This window comes from Enhydra lutris, unplaced genomic scaffold (genome assembly GCF_002288905.1).
Source record: "Enhydra lutris kenyoni isolate GAN:26980312 unplaced genomic scaffold, ASM228890v2 scaffoldscaffold79, whole genome shotgun sequence".
Taxonomy (NCBI): Eukaryota; Metazoa; Chordata; class Mammalia; order Carnivora; family Mustelidae; genus Enhydra; species Enhydra lutris.
This window is the reverse complement of record NW_019154163.1, coordinates 4,032,430-4,053,845: the sequence shown is the minus strand read 5'-3', so window position 1 is coordinate 4,053,845 and position 21,416 is coordinate 4,032,430. Positions and strand designations below refer to the sequence as shown.

The following is a 21,416-nucleotide window of genomic DNA, read 5'->3' as shown; positions in this document are numbered from 1 at the left end:
TATCCTAGCAGTGAGAGCCTCCATTTTTGATTGCACCTCATTAATAGCTTTTTTGATTTCAACTTGGTTAGATTTTAGTTCTTTTATTTCTCCAGAAAGGGCTTTTATATCTCCCGAGAGGGTTTCTCTAATATCTTGCATGCCTTTTTTGAGCCAGGCTAGAACCTTGAGAATCGTCATTCTGAACTCTAGATCTGACATATTACTGATGTCTGTACTGATGAGGTCCCTAGCCTTCGGTACTGCCTCTTGTTCTTTTTTGTGTGTGTGTGTGTGGTGAATTTTTCTGCCTTGTCATTTTGTCCAGATAAGAGTATATGAAAAAGCAAGTAAAATACTAAAAGGGTGGCAAAGACCCCAGGAAAATATGCTTTTACCAAATCAGAAGAGATCCCAAATCGTGAGGGGGGAAAAAGGGATAAAAAGAGGTTCAGAAAGAAAAAAAAAAGAAACAATTAAAAAAAGAAAATGAATAAAGAAAAAATATAAAAAAGAAGAATATATATATATATCGATATATATATAAGATAAACTAGTTAAAAACGTTAAAAAAGAAAAGGGTAAAGTTAAAAAAAATAGCAGAAGAAGAGAGGAAAAAAATTGAATAAGAAAAAGAAATTAAATTAACTGCAAGACTAAATAATCATGGGGAGAAAGCCATGAGTTCAGTGCTTTGCTTTCTCCTCCTCTGGAATTCCGCTGCTCTCCTTGGTATTGAAACTGCACTCCTTGGTAGGTGAACTTGGTCCAGGCTGGATTTCTTGTTGATCTTCTGGGGGAGGGGCCTGTTGTTGTGATTCTCAAGTGTCATTGACTCAGGCGGAATTGCACCGCCCTTACCAGGGGCTGGGCTGAGTAATCTGCTCGGATTTGCTTTAGGGAGCTTTTGTTCCCTCAGCACTTTCCGTAGAGTTCCGGAGGATGAAAATGAAAATGGCAGCCTCCCGGTCTCTGGCCGGAGGAGCCGAGAGTTTGGGGCCCCACTCCTCAGTGCGCCCTCAGAGAACAGCGCCCATTTACTCCCATCTGCCTGACCTCCGGCCGCGCTCCGAGCTCACCGAGCCTGCGACCGGTTCAAGGTAACCCTGAGCTGTGAGCTCACTCCTCGGCTCTGTCTCTGTAGCCGGCTTCCCCACTCTAATACCTGCAAGCTCTGCGACACTCAGCCACCCCCGATCCTTCTGTGACCCTGCGGGACCTGAGGCTACGCTGATCCCGCATGGGCTTCACCTCAGTTTAGCCTCTGGAGCGATGTCCCTCAGTGGAACAGACTTTTAAAAGTCCTGATTTTGTGCTCCGTTGCTCCAATGCTTGCCGGGAGCCGGCCCCTCCCCCCGCGGTCTATCTTCCCGTCGCTTTGGATTCACTTCTCCGCCAGTCCTGCCTTTCAGAAAGTGGTTGATTTTCTGTTTCTAGAATTGCTGTTCTTCTTCTCTTCGATCTCCCATTGGATTTATAGGTGTTTGAGATAAGCTGTCTAGCTGATCTCCTGCTACCTGAAGTAGTCTCAGCCTGCTACTTCTCCGCCATCTTGACTCCTCCCCCCTCTGTTTATTTTTTTAATGGTTCCTATTTCTTTGTTGAAATTATCCTTTGTTCATGCATTATTTTGAAGATTTCATTTAGTTTTCTATTTGTGTCTTTTTATAGTTTTATTGTGTTTCTCTAAGATTATTTATAATTCTATTTAAACTGTTTCTAGATCTCCATTTCTTTAAGGTCTGTCATTGATGTTTTATTAGTTTCCTTTTGTTATGTTTCCTTGATTTGTGTTGGTGTCTGTACATTTGAGAATGTAGACACTTCATCTAGTCTTTATAGACTGTCTATAGACTGTCTTTGGCAGGCAAAATTCTTCAACATTTAGTTTCTCCAGATATTCTAAGTGGGCTGCCTGATGATGACCATAGGTGGCCTTGCTACTTGTGTTTTTGAGCTTGCAAGTCTGGTCTGGGTCAGCAGATAGTTAAACTTGATGTTTGGGAAGATGGGAATGAGTCTGGCATCTGGGTCTGGGGGGTAGGCCTGGACTAGGTTCTGTGCAGCAAGCTTGGATCTTGAGTGTATTATGATGGGCTTGGGCTCTATGTCAGTATGAGTGATCCTTGATCCTGGGTTCACAGAATCAGTTACATGCTGGGGAACATCAGTTACATGGAGTGGGCCCAGCGTTTGAGTCTGCAGGGTGCAATACTGAAATGGGTTTATTGGGGCTTATTGTGAGCCTGGGCCACAGGATACACCCTAGGTCATGGTGGTTGTCTGGTACTTGGATACAGCGGAAGCCTGAAATTTCAGGAACCTGTTGAAAGCCTGGGCCACAGGAGCTGCTTGGAGCTTCAGGAAGCAGCAGGCACTGGGGTAGACCAGAGACCACCAGGGTTTATTAAATCTCACCAGGAATCTGGTATCATGGAAGCTTACTGGAGCTGTGGGAGCTACCTGGTGCCTGGTTGATCTGGGAGCTTGAGTTTGTGGGGGCGATCTGGGACCCTGGGTTCAAGGAAACTGCCTGGAGCTGTGGAAGATGCCTGTGGTCACTGAAGCCAGCAGGTGCTGAAGAGATTAGTGTCCTTAGGTTCCTACACTTGCCAGGAGCCTATTGCCATGGAAACTGCCTGAGGTTACTGGAGCTGGCAGGCTTCATGGAAGATATGGGCCGGGATTTTTAGGATCACCCTGGGTGCCTTAGTGTCAAATATGCTGCCTGGGGTTGCAGGAATTGTCTGAAGCTTCAGAAGTCAAAAGAGACTGGGATGAGCTGGAAGCCCGATTTTGTGGGCACACTCAGGGAACCACCCGAGGCTTCAGGAGTTGGCCTGGATTTTGCCATCTGTGCTGAATTTGGGCACTCACTTCACTTTCCTTCCTGCGTGAGGTAGGTGTCTCTCTTCACTGGCCTGCTAAGGCTCTTGGTGGAGAGGTGATGGGAGTAGTATGAGTCTATAATTACTACTTTCCTCAGTGTGTCTTTTCTTATCTCTGTGCTTCATTCAGTTGTTGTAACCCCTCACTTGGAATCTTTGGTCCTTGTGAAGGTATTATGAATGTTTGTTCAAATTGATGTTGCTAGGGGGAGACAAATGTTAGAAATCCCTGTTACCACTTTGCTGACAACACTTCTTTTTATTCATTTCCAATTTCATTTCATCGTAGTCAGAAAATATACTTTGTATAATATCAATCCTTTTAAAGTTTTAAAGGGTTTTATGGCTTAATATATGTTCTGTCTTGAAGAATGTTCCATGTTTATTTGATAAGAATATATATTCTGCTTTTATTGGATGGAATACTCTATTACTGTCTGTTTGATTTAGTTGGTTTATAGTGTTCAAATCTTGAATGCTGTGCTTGATATTCTGCCATGTTGTTTTATCCATTATTGAAAATAAGCTATTGAAGTCTCAAACTGTGATTGCTAAATTGTCCATTTCTCTCTTTTTTGACTTCTGTCCATTTTCATCTCATGTATTTCAGAGCTGTATTCTTAGGTATATGTATGCTTTTAATTGCCATGTCTCCCTGATTGAATTGCTTTTTAATTGTTATATAATATCCTTTCAGTCTCTAATAGTGACTGGTATCTAAAAATCTATATTTTCTGATATTAATATAGCCCTTCCAGCTCCTTTTTAATTACTGTTTATATGGCATATATTTTAACTTCTTTTTATTTTCAATCTATTTGTATCTTTGAATCTAATGTGTGTCTCTGTAGATAACATATGTTTGTGTACAGTTTTTATTTTAATCCACTCTACCAATCTTTGCTTTGTTATTGGAGTGTTTAATCCATTTGTATTCAGTGTTATTAAATATAATGTAATTATGGATCTTCTATTTTTCTATTTGTTTTCTTAATGTCTTTTGTTATCTAGCCATCCACTTATTTTTTAAAATTTTTACTGTGTTATGTTAGTCACCATAGAATATATCATTAGCTTTTTTTTATTATTATTTTTTATTTTTTATTTTTTTAATTTTATTTTTTATAAACATATAATATATTTTTATCCCCAGGGGTACAGGTCTGTGAATCGCCAGGTTTACACACTTCACAGCACTCACCATAGCACATACCCTCCCCAATGTCCATAATCCCACCCCCCCAACCCCCCTCCCTATCATTAGTTTTTGATATAGTGTTCTAAGATTCATTGTTTACATATAACACCCAGTATTGCATAGTCATCCATTTCTATCTTCATCTATGTTACATGAACAATTTATTGTATACCATTTCAATTCCTTTGTTGTTTATTTTACTTCAATTTTAGATTTATTTTCTTAACAATTTCCTTGTGGATTTCAACTAACAATTTACCTTAAAACAATTTAGTTTCTTTAATTTAATGTATGAATGAGATCATATGGTATTTGTCAAACAAAACAGATGTACATTGGGAAGGGAAGGAAAAATAAAATATGATAAAAACAGAGAGAGAGGTAAATCATAAGAAACTCTTCAACTATAAGAAACAAACTGAGAGTGTGGCTGGAGGGAAATTGGGTGGGGGGATGGGATAATTGGTTGATGGGCATTAAGGAGGGCATTTGATGTAATGAGCACTGGTTATTATATGCACTGATGAATCACCAAATTCTACCTTTAAAACTAATAATACACAATATGATAACTAAATCAAATTTAAAAATAAAAAATTTAAAAAATATATTAGCACAGATTAATGTAAATTTTATTTCAATAGTGTATAAAAACCTTGCTTCAATAAAGTTCCATTCCTTGCTTTTGTACTATCATTGCCCTACATAGTATATTTTTATACATTATAAACCTACCAACACAGTTTTATAATTATTAGTAATAGATGTTTTATTTATTCCTTATTTTTTAAAAGATTGATTTATTTATTTTAGAGATGGAGGAGGGGCAAAGGGAGAAGGAGAGAGTCTCAAATGGACTCTGGGCTGAGTGCAGAGCTAGATGGGCACTCGATCTCACAATCCTGAGTTCAGGACCTGAGCCAAAACCAAGCATCAGTTTCTTAACCAACTATGCCACCCAGGTGCCCCAGTAATAGATGTTTTATGCAATTTTCTTTTAAATCATAGTATAGAAGAAAAGTCCTTTAAAAAATACATCTTTATGTTCTCCTTTGTATTTATTTATTTAGTTACCTGTAATGGTGATCTTTGCTTCTTCTTATGTGTTCCAGTAACTGTTTGATTTCCTTTAAGTTCATCTGAAGAAACTCTTTTTAGCAATTTTTGTTGAAGAACACTACTATCAATCAGTGATTTCTATTATTTTTTTAATTTGGATTGTCTTAGTTTTTCCTTCATTTTGAAGGATAATTTTTATAGATATATTAATTTTTAGGTTAATCTTTCTTCATTCTTGTTTTAAAGTTTTTCAAAAGTTAGTGGAGCCAATAAAGCATATAAATTGTGTGCTGGCAGACATTAAGACCTACTTTTCCTTACCAAAGAAAATGGCACGTTTCATTAAAATTTGACAACTGAGAGGAAAGGGTACTGAAATTAAGCATCAGTGCACCAACTACACAAAAACAATAAAAAATTTTTTAAAAAAATATTATTCAACTTGGAAGTGAGAATAGAACTAAGGCATAAAGGGGAGGTCAATTAGAGGTTCCTCAATCTCAAAATTCTTTAGGACAAGGAGTTTTGGCCATTTGTGAGCAATGGTTTACACCACCAAATCCAATTCCAGAATCTAAATTTACAGCAACAGAAAAAACAATGATAATTCCAAATTCATTTCTAGGCACATTCCAAAGGCAAGCTTCAAATTATTCATAATTCACAGGCTTGTCTGTTTCAGGCAAAATTACAAATTGTTGCAATTCTTCCTCCTATTATGTTCAAAAGAAAAAAAAAAGTGATCCATTTTTGAAAATATTTAGAAATACCTCATTTTCATTCCTGTTTTTAGTATGGGATTGACTTTTTATTTTTTATTTATTTTTTTTAAGATTTTATTTATTTATTTGACAGAGAGAGATCACAAGTAGATGGAGAGGCAGGCAGAGAGAGAGAGAGAGAGGGAAGCAGGCACCCTGCTGAGCAGAGAGCCCGATGTGGGACTCGATCCCAGGACCCTGAGATCATGACCTGAGCCGAAGGCAGCGGCTTAATCCACTGAGCCACCCAGGTGCCCCGGGATTGACTTTTTAAAATAAGGGCTATATCTATAATGATTACAGAAATTCAGCACAATGTAGAAATACATTTCTAATATTCCATTTACCTTCCACCCAGTCAATGGATGTTATGGTTAACTTAGCAAAGTTTCTTCACAGAAAGATATTACTAAACGGCTAATGTAATTGCAAACTTTAACAAAGTCCTGTGAATAGCTTCTAGAAAAATTCTTATACTGATTTGCAATGCTCTTTTAAGGTTAAAAATATGTTGGCTAATTGAACATAATAAAAAAATAGGAGCTAACACTGAACTGCAAGTTTGCAAGGAAACATTTTCACTGTCCTACTTGATATGTAATATAGTAATATGATAGAATAAATTACAGTACCTGGCCAGCTGACATCAGTTCTTCATCTTAAACAGATTATCATTCAGTTCAAGATATTAAAAAGGAAGATGAAACATGCTTTATTTAAAACATTGTAGCTATAAGAGGTTTTATATGTACTCAAAAGAGGAATGACCTCAGAACCTCAGTCCTTTATTTAGGACTACCTATCATTTAGAGAACCTCCATGTGATTCTGTATTTTCCAGATTGAGATTCAAAACTGCACTCGTTAGGAGAGGGACTGAAGAGTCAGGTTTTTCTATTTAGGTTGTGATCACATAATTAGCAGATAAAAGACATTTATCTTCCACCACTCTAATGAAAACTGCCCAAAGTAGGGCATTCATGAAAAATGTAGAACAGTACACTGAAGACTAGAATACCTACCCTCCCTCACCATCCATCAGCAGTATCACCATCTGCTAATACTAAACCAAAAGGAACCCCACTCTCAAAGTTCATGACCTCTCCACTTTAGGTCACTCTTGAATGCAGTCTACATATTTATATTTACCATGAAGAATAGTATCCTGTTTAGGGAGTAGTATTTGTCTTAAAACTGAGTATTTTAAGCCTACTGGGTTAATTGGGGGGGCAATTAAATAATATTGCTACTTTTAGAACACTATCACACACAAAGTGAATCCAATTAAGTTCTACGTACTTATTAACTACATTGTGTGTCTGTTGTGGCACCTTTTTACAACACATAATCACCAGAATAGAAATTGCTTGGAAAACTAACAGAGCACAGCCCAATCATTAGAAGTTGCCCACTGTGACTATTTAGAAACCAGATGCATGGTAGAGTACTGCTGCAAAAAAATGGAAGCCTATAGATTTGACAGGAAGCCAGATCATGGGTTTTAAAACAATTTTAGGAAACTGGCAATACTGCTGAAGCAAAAATAATCAACACAGCAGAAAATGGACCAAAAAAGCATTCAATAATCAGGTAAACATCTGATATCCATTCCTTTCCCTTTGAGAATAAATATAGTTAAGGTCACTTTTAGCCTTGAAACAGATATACGTTTGCCTGTGATGATCTTGCTAATGACTACATGATATCTGATGTCTTCTGCTAGGATTTTAGTTTGTTTTTTTTTTAAAGATTTTATTTATTTGACAGAGAGAGATCACAAGTGGTCAGAGAGGCAAGCAGAGAGAGAGAGAGGAGGAAGCAGGCTCCCTGCAGAGCAGAAAACCCGATGCGGGACTCGATCCCAGGACCCTGAGATCATGACCTGAGCCGAAGGCAGAGGCTTAACCACTGAGCCACCCAGGTGCGCCAGGATTTTAGTTTTAAAAAAGCCATAGTTATAAGAGGCATCTGCTGTAAATACCCAGAAATTCCTTTTATGGCAACCACTATAGAATTCACTTGTCTTAAACAGTTTGTAAGGGAAGATGGCTCATGTTTCCTTTGCAATAGCAGTATATGTCAGAGATCAAGTGGCTTTCAAGCAGCATGGTGGGTGTAAAAATGTCTGGAGTTTAAATCATTCTGTTGTGTTTATGGGTTGGCAAGTCTGTAATCATATGTTCACACTGCACTAAGTACACCTTCTGGTTCACGCATTGTCCAAGTGGAGTGTCATTTCTTCTGATGTGAAAGTGTTCAATATGACATCATGGAGTCCATTTATCCTTCAACTAGCATTCCATCCATTGCTTATATGTATAAGAGAGCTTGGGGTACTCAAATGTATGCTTATACTAGCCATTGTACCACTAAGACCATGCAGAGCTCTGTTTCCCAGAAGGGTTGAGAAATAGTCTCTACAGATGAGCTGATTTCCATTGAAGTAGCTCAGTTAGGGGACACTATAGTCTTTCTTGGGAAAGGTCTAGAGTTTTGTGGTGGAGGAACTTTTCCACACAGGAAGTTGATCAAATCTTCTCTACAAATAGCTCTTCTGCATTTCTTTAACCCAAACCAACCCATACTTACTGCCTTGCTGATAGCCAGTTTGAATTCCAATATGAGGTCAAGAGAAATAGAGTCTTCTGACATTTGTTTTATAAGTTTTATCCAGGAATTTTAGCCATAGCTATCAAGAATAATGGGATGGAGAAGATTTAGTCCATCTCATCTAGAAATGGAAGTTTTCAGGACAATCTTTTATGTAGGCTCACCTGTTATTATTTGGGTGGAAGGTGGATGGGGATGCTGACTGCTAATTTCTAACAATATTAATTTTATCTTGCACCTAGAATTCTATCATTTCCTTAATTTATTTACTAAACAAATGTGTTTTGAATATCTAATGCTTGCAAGGAACTTTTCTATTTCTCTTGATGTATACTTGATCAAGAAAAATTCAATGTATGTCTCCAAGTATAATATCCAGTGCATGATCCAATTGATAAGGGAAGCACAGGATCTTATAAAGGCACAGAGAGGTACCTAAGTCAGACTTGGGGAGAAATCTGGGAAGGCTTTCCAGAAGATAATTCCAAATTAGGAGCTGAAAGAAAATTAGTCACATGAAAAGTAGGAAAAGAATATTGCAAGAGCATAAATTATTTACTCATGTTCATCAGTATATCAGAACACATCACATATTCATGGAAATGTGAGTACTTCAGCATGGTTGGAGCATTGTGGTGAAGTGTAGAGTTATAGAAATGAGGTTGGAAATATAGGACTGAAGGACTTAATATACTATAGTAAGGGAGTTTTGTTTTTTTTTTATTTTTAGGTACAGGTGAATCCTTGGAAGAATTAGGCAACAGAATAGTGAGATCAAATTTGGAATTCAGAAAGATCACTTTAATGAAAAATATGTTTATTCAAATAGACAAAATTGGAAGTAGAGGGAACCAATAGAGGCTGGTAAGAATAAATAATAAAGAGATGATGATGGTTGTCTAAATTAGAATAGAGGTGGTACAGAGAGAACTAGCTAAATTTAAAAATTAGGACAATAGAATTTATGGGATATGTGTGGGTGTTCATAGGTGTAGATGTTAAAGGTATCACCTAGATTGTGTGAGTGGGTAGATGGCAGAGTGATCATATGCTGTTATCCAAACTAAGACATTTTAAAGAGTGAAAGGGAGTATCATTATTAATTACATTATAATAACAAATGAAATCCAGTTCTATTCCAGGCAAATCAGAATGTATGGTCAACCTAATGTATGGTGATTCTAGAAAAAGAACACACATTTTGGAGGAATATTATACATTATTTAAAACAATCTAATTTATCTTGAGAAAATTTGAAAAAATGTGATTTAAAATGTCCATGGGCCATGCACTTATTAATAAATGAATATTATTTCTTTGGGTAGAAAAGATAAGGTGGATATAGTATGAGATTACAATTTTCATGAGTGCAGAGACCATGTTGCCTATATACCATCTTATCAGTATCTAAAACAATGCTTAATACATTGAAAGGATGAAAAATATTACATTAGTTAGTTAATTAATATCCATTATATTTAGAGGGAAAGCTGTGTTCTAAGGCCTAGGTAACTATTGTTTTGCACTTGAAGGTACATAAAATGAGATAAGTAGGGGAAGGGACACAAGTCCTGCTTATACTCCAAAGAATGGCTGTTAAAAGCAGAGGATAATAGAAAAGGCTGTTAGTAGTTAAAAATTCCTCAATGTCAATCTCTGCTTCTCACTTAACCACAACCCATCTGCTCTGTGCTTTCCCTTACCATTGGTGCCCTTGGTTTTGGGGAGGTTTACACAGAATTTTATTCTCTCATTAGGGATGCAGACAGGTGAAGCAGAAAGATTATTTGACTGAGAGGCTTATTTTTAGCCACAATTCAAGATCTAATTAACAGTGAGTCTCTTTATCCCTGGGCAAGTTCCTTTACCATTTTGTATCCTACCAAATGAGGTCAAAATGAAGATTGAAATGATTTTTTAATATTTCTTGCAGGTAACATACTGTATTTTTGGGACAAATGAGTTGGAACATTCATAAGCAGGCAATTTACCATAGTTCTTGTTGCTAACTTTTCTGAAGAAGTAGTGATCCACAACCATGTCTGCTTGGCTCAGTCATCAGAAAGAAACATAAAGCACAGACACAGCCAAAGGAGCACAATAGTGGTGAGACTATTCTGTTCCTAAGCCTTTTGCTATCTGAAACCAGTAGCATTGCCAGACAGGGGCAGGAAACTTTTATTGTCCTGCATTTGGAGAAAAGAGAATCTTGGGGTGCCTGGGTGGCTCAGTGGGTTAAGCCACTGCCTTCGGCTCAGGTCATGATCCCAGGTCCTGGGTTTGAGCCCCACAGCGGGCTTTCTGCTCAGCGGGGAGCCTGATTCCTCCTCTCTCTCTGCCTGCCTCTCTGCTTACTTGTGATTTCTCTCTGTCAAATAAATAAATAAAATCTTAAAAAAAAAAGAGAAAAGAGAATCTTGTCTAAGTGGAATAGCTACCTAAAAGCCATTTACAAAAGCCATTTATTTTAGGAAGGGTTGAAAGCTTTAAATAAAATGAATGGAGTTTCCTACTTTAAAACAATTTTAAGGGCCAGATTTCCTGGAGAATATAAACTAAATATATGACTATGAGAGAAACTAGGAAAATCCTGAAAAGGCCAGTGATCAAGCCATGGATGTTTGCAGTAGGATTGACAGAGTAAGATTCTCGGTCCACTACTGGTGTAGTCTGTATTTTAGTGCAGATAAAGGGTTTGTCAAGGTACTAGTGTTCATAATCTACACCCTAGACATAATAGCAAATAATATTCTAGTTGGAGATAATAATACATAGGTAAGAGTTTGATAATTTCTTAATGGTCAAATGGGCAAAATGGCAGTATATCCCTTCCTTGTAGCATTGTCATGAGGATTATATGACATAATATATCTAAAGTGGGTGACACATAGTAAATGATCAGTAAATTTACTTGTTAGTAAACACTGATACTATTAGAATATAAGTTGCTATATATATATATATATATATATATATATATATATATATATATATATAAATAAATAGAAATAAAAAAGAAATGGAGAGGTCAGGGGTACAAGGAACTTGAGTTGGGGTTTGAAATATATTTATAGTTTACCTTCTTTCATGACTTATAGGAAATATACAAAACAAATAAGAATAATAACACTTCTTGCAGTATTACTATGTAGCATATACATGCACTGCATACATTATATTGACTCTTTGAATGTACACAACATTGTTATACATTATACAGTGGAGGAAACTGTGGACCAGATAAATTAGGAAATGCAACTGATTTCTGTGCATTAATTTTGTATTCAGCCATGAATTCAGCATGAATTCTAATAATTTAGGGGTGGAGTCTTTTGGGTTTTCCACAAAAAGTATGTCCTCTGCAAAGAGAGTTTGACTGCTTCTTTGTCAATTTGAATGCCTTTTATTTATTTAATTTTTGTTGTTGTTATTTTCTGATTGCTGAGGCTAGGACTTCTAGTACTATGTTGAACAATAATGGTGAGAGTAGGCATCCTTGTGTTCCTCACCTTAAGTGAAAAGCTCTCAGTTTATCCTCATTGAGATTGTTATTCACTGTGGGTTTTTCATAGATGGCTTTTATGACACTGAAGTATGTTCCCACTATCTCTGTACTTCAGAGTGTTTTAATCAGGAAAGGATGCTGTATTTTGTCAAATGCTTTCTCTGCATTGATTAAGAGGATCATATGGTTCTTGTCTTTTCTTTTATTAATGTGCATCATCACATTGATTGATTTGCAAATGTTGAACCACTGTTGCATCCCAGGAATAAATCCCATCTGGTCCTGGTGAATAGTCCTTTTAATGTACTGTTGGATCCTATTGACTAGGATCTTGTTCAGTATTTTGGCTTCCATATTCATCAGGGATGTTGGTTTCTAATTTTCCTTTTTGATGGGGTCTTGGGTTTGGGATCAGGATAATGTTGGCTTCATAGAAGGAGTTTGGAAGTTTTCCTTCCATTTCTATTTTTTTAAACAGCTTCAGGAGAATGGGTATTATTTCTTCTTTAAAGGTTTGGTAGAATTCCCCTGGGAAACAATCTGGCCCTGGACTCTTGTTTTTTTGGTAGATTTTTGATTACTGCTTCAATTTCCTTGCTGGTTAGGTGTCTGTTCAGATTGTCTATTTCTTCCTGTTTCAGTTTTTGTAGTTTATAAGTTCCCTGGAATGTGTCTATTTCTTATAGATTGCTTAATTTTCTGGCCTATAGTTGCTGGTAATAATTTCTGACGATTGTTTCTATTTCCTTGGTGTTAAGCTGTGATCTCTTCCCTTTCATTTATGATTTTATTTATTTGGGTCCTTTCCTTTTTCTTTTGGATAAGTCTGGCCAGTGGTTTGTTGATCTTATTAATTCTTTCAAAGAACCAGTTTCTAGTTTTGTTGTTAGGTTCTACTCTTTTTCTGGTTTCTATTTCACTGATCTCTGCTCTAATCTTTATTATTTCTCTTCTCCTGCTTGGTTTAGTTTTATTTGCTGTTCTTTCTCCAGGTCCTTTAAGTATAATGTTAGCTTGTGCATTCAGGTTTTTTTTTCCTAATTTTTTGATAGAGGCTTAGATGGTTATATATTTCCCTCTTAAGACTACCTTTGCACTATCCCATAAGTTTTGGACTGATGTGTTTTCATTCTCACTAGTTTCCATGCATTGTTTGAGTTCTTTAATTTCCTGGTTGACCCATTCATTCTTTAGCAAGATGCTCTTTAACTTCAAGTGTTTGAGCTCCAAATTTCTTTTTGTGGTTGAGTTCCAGTTTCAAAGCACTGTGGTCTGAAAATATGCAGGGGATAATCTCAATCTTTTGGTATTAGTTGAGACCTGATTTGTAACTCAGCATGTGGTCTATTCTGGAGAAAGTTCCATGTGCACTCGAGAAGAATGAGTATTCTATTGTTTTAGGATGGAATGTTCTCTATATAGCTACGAAGTCCATCTGGTCCAATGTTTCATTCAAGGCCCTTGTTTCTTTGTTGATCCTCTGCTTAGATGATCTGTCCATTGCTGTGAGTGGAGTGTTGGGGTCTCCTACTATTAATGTACTATCATCTATATGTTTCTTTATTTTGTTTATTAATTGGTTTATATAATTAGTTGCTCCCATGTTGGGGGGCATAGATATTTACAATTGTTAGATCTTCTTCATGGATAGATCCTTTAATTATGATATAGTCTCTCTCTACATCTCTTACTACAGTCTTTGTTTTAAAATCTAATTTATCTGATATGACAATTGCTACCCCAGCTTTCTTTTGAGGTTCACTAGCATGGTAAATCATTCTCCATCCCCTTACTTTCAATATGGAGGTGTCTTGAGGTTCAAAATGTGTCTCTTGTAGACACCATATGGATGGGTCCTGCTTCTTTATCCAATCTGAAACCTTGTTTCTTTTCATGGGAGCATTTAGCCTATTTACATTCAAAGTAGCTATTGAAACGTATCAGTTTATTGCCATTATATTGCCTGTAAGGTCTCTGTTTCTGTAGGTTTTCTGTTTCTTTCTTGTCTACCTGAATCTTGGGGTTTCTCTTCATTTACAGAATTCCTTTTAATATTTCTTGCCGAGCTGGTTTGGTGGTCACATATTCTTTCATTTTCTGCCTGTCCTGAAAGCTTTTTATCTCTCCTTCCATTCTGAATGACAGTCTTGCTGGGTAAAGTATTCTTTCCATTCATTACCCTAAATATGTCCTGCCAGCCCTTTATGGTTTGCCAGGTCCCTGTGGACAAGTCTGACATTATTGTGATGTTTCTCCCTCTGTAGGTAAGAAAACTCTTCTCCCTACCTGTTCTCAGGATGGTTTCCTTGGCTCTAAGATTTGCAAGCTTCACTATTACATGTTGGGATGTTGATCTATTTTTATTGATTTTGGAAGGGGTCTTCTCTGCTTCTTGGACTTGAATGCTTATTTCCTTTCCAGATTAGGGAAGTTCTTAGGTATGATTTTTTTCAAACATGCCTTCTGTTCTCTCTCTCTTTCTACCACCTTGGAGATCCCAGTAATTCTGACATTGGAGCATTTCATTGCATCTTTGATTTCTCTAAGTCTATTTTCATGTGTCTGTAGCTGTCTATCCCTGTCTCCTTCAGGAAGACTTCTTTTCTATCATCTTTTCTTCTTTTCTTTTCTATCATCTTATCTTCTTTTCTATCATCTTATCTTCTAGGTCACTAATTCATTCTTCTACTTCATTTACCCTGGATTTTAGATTATCCAGTTTAGACTGCATCTCATTCATAGCATTTTTAAGTTCAGTCTGACTAGAACTCATTTCTGCCCTTAGAGATTATATATTGTCACTAAAGCTTTTTTCAAGCCTAGCTATTGACTTCGTGATTGCTATCCTGAAGTCTATCTCTGACATCTTGCTTATATCCCTATCCATTAGTTCTGTGGCAGAAGACATTGTCTCTGGTTCTTTTCTTTGTTGGGAGTTCCTCCTTTTAGTCATTCTGTCAATGGATGGTTGAACTAATGGACAGAGTCCAAAGTATTGACTACACCCAAGTTTGATGCACCCTAGCAAAATCTGGCATGGTCAGATGCCACCACCAAAAAATCAAAGCCAAATGAAATATAAAAATACAATTTAAAAAATATATAAAAAATACATGTATGTATATTATTCTTAATTTTTAATAATAAATAGTGAAAATTTTTATTTTAAAATATTTAAAATAAACATTTTTAATAATAAATAAAATAATACATATTATATATACATATATAATAGAAAATAAATAAAATTTAAAAAGGGGAAGGAAAGGAGGGCTATAATCTCTCAATGTGGACAAAGCAGGATGTTTCAGTTGTTCCTGGATGTATTTTGGTCTGTGTTGGAGGACACTATATCCCAAAATTACTAGGAAAGTAAAACTTGTATACATAAAAAGGTAAAACTGAATAGAGTGAAAAATGGGTTAAAATAAGGCATGTATCTATAAAAAATATAGGTGTGGAAAAATATAAGTTAAAAAGGACCTATGAAAAAATGAGTTGGTATAATAGACATATAGTTAAAATGAGGATAAGATATAAGGAATACAGCAGTGGAAAATGGCATAAGAAAAGGAAAAAAAAAAAAACAAAAAAAGAAAGAAAAGGAAAGGAAAATTATATTTGAAAAATAAATAAGTTGTGAGGACCCACCTGGAGCTCAATACACAATTTTCCCTTTGTGCTGGGAGTTTGCAATCTTATAGGATCCAAAGGATTGTCATCCACCTGTTCTTTCAGACTCCCTTCTGGGGGAGGGTCCTTTTGCTCTGTTTCTCAGGGAATCCTGCCTGTTCAGAGTTTCCCCACCCCCTATCTTGGGTATGGGCTTAGTGAAAACCAGATTTCTGAGTTTTTTTACTCTGGGGCCTTTCCATGTCTCTTCAGGGGATTAGAGCAAAAATGGCAGCAGCCAAACCTCTGGCCCAGAACAGATAATTCAGAGTCTGCCATCTTTAATAAACTCTGCAAGACAAACAGTCTCCACTTCTACTTGTGCTGCTGCAAACCACAGCTTTCTGCAGTGCAAGCCCACAACTACTCTCCTGGAAGAGTTTTCAGGGGCCCAGGAGTATCTCTGCCTTTGTGCTTTTAAAACTAGGAGTAGACTGTGGGCTCATGCGTGTACCCGAAGCTCCAGAATCAGACCCAGTTCTGCTCTAAGCCTTTTCCTGGCCACTACTCCTTTGTGTTATTGCCCTGTTGTAGATGGTGGTTCAAGAATTTTTAGTCTGTTCAAGGAAAGAGTGGATATTGACCCTTCCGATTCACAGTTTCTGGTGATCCTTGTTGAGAGTCTCTTCCTACGCTCGCTGACCATAACCTACTTCCTGGCTCCAATGCTTGAGCCCTCTACTGTTTCAGGAATCTCCTTTTGCTCTGTGGTCCCTTCTATCCTGAGACCACAGTGTCTTACCAAGGATTCTGCCTTTTCATTTCCAAAGCCCCCTTCAGGGAAGGGTGTCTCTTACAAGAGCAGATTTCTAAGTGTTCTGATTTTGCCCTCCAGTGTTATGTCATTTTCCAGGTGCCAGCTTACAGTGGCTCCCTCCCCCTTCTGTTTATCTTCCAATCCCAGCAGATTCATGACTCCACCCTTCCAACCTTGCCAAAAGCAGTAGTTTTTCTGTTTGTAGAGATCCAGTTGTATATTCTTACATCTCAGGCTGATTTCATGGGTGTTCAAAACGATTTGATAAATACGCACCTAAATTCAGAGGATCAGTTGATATGGTGTCCCCTACTTCTCCAACATCTTGCCTTCCTCAAACAAAACAAAACCTTAAAAGCTCATCTTCTCATTATAGCATTGAGAAGTATAGAAGATTTGTTTTGTTTTGTTTTGTTTTCTTTGAGAGATAGAGGATTCCAGCAGGGATCTGGGTAGAGGGAGAAAGGGAGAATCTTAAACAGTCTCCACACCCAGTGCAGAGCCTGGTGTGGGGTTTAATCTAAGGACCCTGAGATTATGATCTGAGCTAAAATCAAGAGTCAGACTCTTAACCAACTGGTCCTAACCCAGGCCCCCTAGAAATTGTTTGTTTTGTTTTGTTTTTAACATAGGAATCCTGATTGTTTTCTAAAACCTAAGCATAATGCAATATTTTTGTCACTGTTTCTGTTTTGTTTTACTATCATTTTTTCCCACACAGTCAAGACAGGAGAAATAATTGGATGTAGATAAGTAAGCCAGATTATACTACAGTTATGAAATGTAGCTACAAAATTGTCCATGAGTTTCCTCATTCAGGGTGGAAAAGAATGTCTGTCTTGGTCTATTTTTGTTGTTATAACAAAAACTACAGATTGAGTGTCTTAAACAATATTTAGTTTTCAGTCTTCTGGAGACTAGGAAGTCCAAGATTAAGATGTTGTCAGGTATGGTGTTTGCTGAAAGTCCACTTTCTGGCTTATAGATGGCCATCTTCTCACTGGTGGAAGGGGCAAGTGATCTCCCTGGGGCCTCTTTTAGAAGGGCACTAATCCTTTAAAGAGTTAGTTACTTCCCAAAGGCTGCACTCCAAACACGGTCACATTTAGGATTAGGTTTCAACATATGACTCTGGGGTGGGATAAAAATTCAAACATTTAGCCTATAGCATTAATTAAATGATTCACAATATTTGTGAGGAGATAATATACTGGTTTCTCGGATAAAACACAATCCTTGCTGGTATACAGTGTGTTAGGACAATGTTTTCCAATGTGTGGTCCCTGGATCCATTGAAACTTATTAGGAATGTAAATTACTGGGCCCTAACCTAAACCCACTAAATCAGAAACCATGGGTGGGACAGCACTCCAGATGATTCTTAGACACGCTCAAGTTTTAAAACTACTATGTTAGGATGGGAATAATAAATTCTGTCTGGGTTGATTTATGACTAGGTAATTACTGAGTTAGGCCTTAAATAGTGAGTCAAAATTCTGTACACCATACTTCTTCCTTCAGCTGAAAAGAATTTGGTATATTTGGAAAACAAATAGATTTGACATTGTGATATTATGGGAAAACATTGTATTGTATTGTATTTTGAAGTATTGTAATTTGAAAGACAAATAGCTTTGGATATCTTCCTTGAGGATAATTTGGTATTATAGATCATAAGCCTACCAATTCCACTTTTAAAAATTTATTCAAAGAAAATAGTTGCTCAAATGTATGAAGATGGGTGTACAAGAATGTTTAGCAGGGCATTATTTCCAATAGTGAAAAATGAGAATCTACCTCAATGTCCACTAGTTAAATTATGGTATATAATTCTGATGAAATTCTAAGTACCATTAAAATGATTATTTATTAATAAATTGATTAATAAATCATTATTAATAAAATGTCTGTTTATTAATGATACCAGGTTTGTAATGATTATGATTGAAAATAAACTATAATTATAAGAGTATTTGTGTATGAGTCAAATTTGGTTAAAATATCTATACTTGTATTCATTTATAGATCTATAGGCATGGGGGAAAATGTAGGTTATACACCAATATGTTAGCAATGGAAATATTGATGATAGACATGTATATATTTTGTTTTTCTTTATCTCTATTTTCTAATGTGAAACTATAACCCTTATATAAAGAAATAATGAAAGTTTAAAAACAATTTAATCTAGGACTGTTAAGCAGATAGTTAAAAAGATTTATTTATTTATTTGAGAGAGAGAGAGAGACAGAGAGAGAAGGTGAAAGCAGAGGGAGGTGAAGAGGGGAAAAGAATCTCAAGCACACTCTGGGAGCTGAGTGTGGAGCCCAGCGAGGGTTGAATCTCAGGATCCTGATATCATGACCTGAGTGAAAACCAAGAGTCTGACACGTAACCAACTGAGCCACCCAGACACCCCTGTTAAGCAGATTTTTTAGACAAACTTAGTATTAAGGATAAAAGTATTAATTCTGCTTTTTAAAAACACTATATTTGGGACACCTGGGTAGCTCAGTCAGTTGAGCAGCTGCCTTTAGCTCAGGTCATAATCCCAGGGTCCTGGGATAGAGCCCCACATCCGGCTCCTTGCTTGACCAGTAGCCTGTTTCTCCCTCTGCCTGTTCTGTCTGCCGCTCCCCCTGTTTGTGCTCTCTCTCCCTCTCTCTCTGACAAATAAATAAATAAAACCTTAAAACACACACACACACACACACACACACACACACACACACACACACTATATTTGTCCTAAGATATTTTGGGAAAAAAACAACAACAACACACCTAATCACTCATGTTTTAATAGTTCACTGTCAAGGTTACAGTTCTAAAATCTAGTATTGGTTTATTTCTAAAAGTTTGTATTGTTATTAGGTAATTACAAAAATATGGGTTTCATCTTAGAAGTTCCTGGAAAAATAAAAATTATTCTGTAGTGGAAGGCAAGAGGATTTTGTTTCATCCTTTGCAAGTAATTTTCTCTGTGAATTTGGAAAATTTAATCTCTCTGTTTTGGGGGCCTTGGTATTCTCATCTATAAAAAGTGTCATGATCGGAAGATCTTGATGGTCTTTAACTGCTCGAATATTCTAGGGATCTCTAATGAATTTAAAAGCCCAACTGTTTCCAGAGATGTGAATGAAGTATAGATGCTAAAAAATTAAAATAAATTAAAACTCTTAAATTCCCTTTTAAGGGTTGTTCTTCTGATGTTACATAGGATGTTACTGATACTTCTCTCCTTTAGTGTATCTTCTCCCTTAATGGAATTTTTTAAATAAATGTGTTAAATATTTTAAAAGGTTTGGACATCGGTATACTTATGACACCTGGTGGTCAAATCAAATATCACATCTAAATTCTAATTCCCCACTCTTTCTTTCAGTGTGACTTCACCCCTCCACCCCAGGATTTATCCACTCATCATGCATTCAAGTCATTCATTCAAGAAACAAGTAGTGGATCCCTAAAATGTTCAAAAACACTTTAGGAGACACTTTACTGTGGAGAAAAGAAAGTAGTTAAGAGAATGAGTCTTTGATATGTAGGAGATTGCAATCTACTTAGAGAAACAAAAGAGGCTCCATGCAAAGGCAAATAACCACAGCATGTTAAGTGTATTAATTAAATGTATTCTCACTAGAAAAATGATCAAAACTATGGATAGTGTGAGGCCATAGAAGTGACCTCTGGTTTGGAGAAGTCAAGAAAGGCTTTTTAGGGGAGGTGAGGCTTGCCTTTCTTGGGACCTCAGTTTCTCTAGCTGTAAAACAGTGGTAATGTTATGTTGTTGCATAAGATTGCTGTGAAGAACAGATTGAGAGAGTGTGTATAAAGTACTTAGCATAGCACTTCATCTAAAGTATGCATTCAGTGATTTTTATTATTATAACAAAACCAAAGATGATCATGGAAGAATGAGTTCATGTACATTAACTATTCTAAATTTTATTTCAAGAATAATTATGGTTCAAGTTTACATGGCTTTTTACTTAAACTGAGTATACAGAATACAAGATCAATTGTTTTAGTTAGTTCAGTGGATAAACAGACCACAAAAACAGATGGTGTTGGCTGGAGTTTGCTAGACTAACTGGCTGTTTTAGCAAAATAGTCAACTCAGTGGAAAAAAAAATTCAAAGAAGTTGTTTACTTGAATGAGCTGGTTGTTTGACTGCAATGAACTTTAACTAAAATACAGTGTCTATCTGAAAGCACCATGTAGTCAGTGCAAAGACATCAAATAGATGGTTTGGCACTGTATAAGCTGTATGTGTATCGACTGAATTTTTACAACTCCAATTGGTTGTATTTTGGGTTGAATAGGCACTATCTCAGACTTTATATTGCTTTCAATAGTTAATGTTAAGTGTGTCTCAATTTCCCTTTAATTCCATAAATGTGAAATGAACTAACTGCCTTTGCAAGCACAAAAAGTACAAGGGAGTAATAAAATTCCATTTATCCTTTTCTTTCTACACTCAAAGGCATGCTATATTTCCTGAGAATATCAAATGTTTGGGTAAACTGTAATTTTCAAGGGTTAAAATAGGCTGTATTATAGTAATTTGGGGCCAAAAGCTATACTGATCTGATCCAAAAGAAAACCAAGAACAGGGACTCTGCATTTTAGGAGTGAATGTTTAACCTGAATAAAGGAAGATTTAATAGAGGCAGGATTGCTGTCTTCAGGTATTTAAAAAGAGTTTCATGTGCAACAGGGAGCAAACTTTATTTGACATTGGTAGGAAGAACTAGGTTAAAATGACAGATACAGAGTTAAACTCACTAGAAGGAAGAACTCTCTAACAATTATGATTGTTAAAAATGTAACAATTCAAAATTAATAATTTTTCACTGACTGTGTCTTAATAGCTGAATTAAAGATAGGCCCTTTTGTGAGAAAATGTATGGTCCAATATAAACTTTTTCATGGTTATCTTTTTTTTTTAATTTTATTTTTTATAAACATATATATTTTTATCCCC

General features: G+C 36.4%; 1 pseudogene; it reads right to left on the bottom strand.

Moving 5' to 3' along the window:
• Positions 1-8,016: 8,016 nt before the first annotated feature.
• Positions 8,017-8,504, bottom strand: LOC111160904 (annotated as a pseudogene).
• Positions 8,505-21,416: the final 12,912 nt, after the last annotated feature.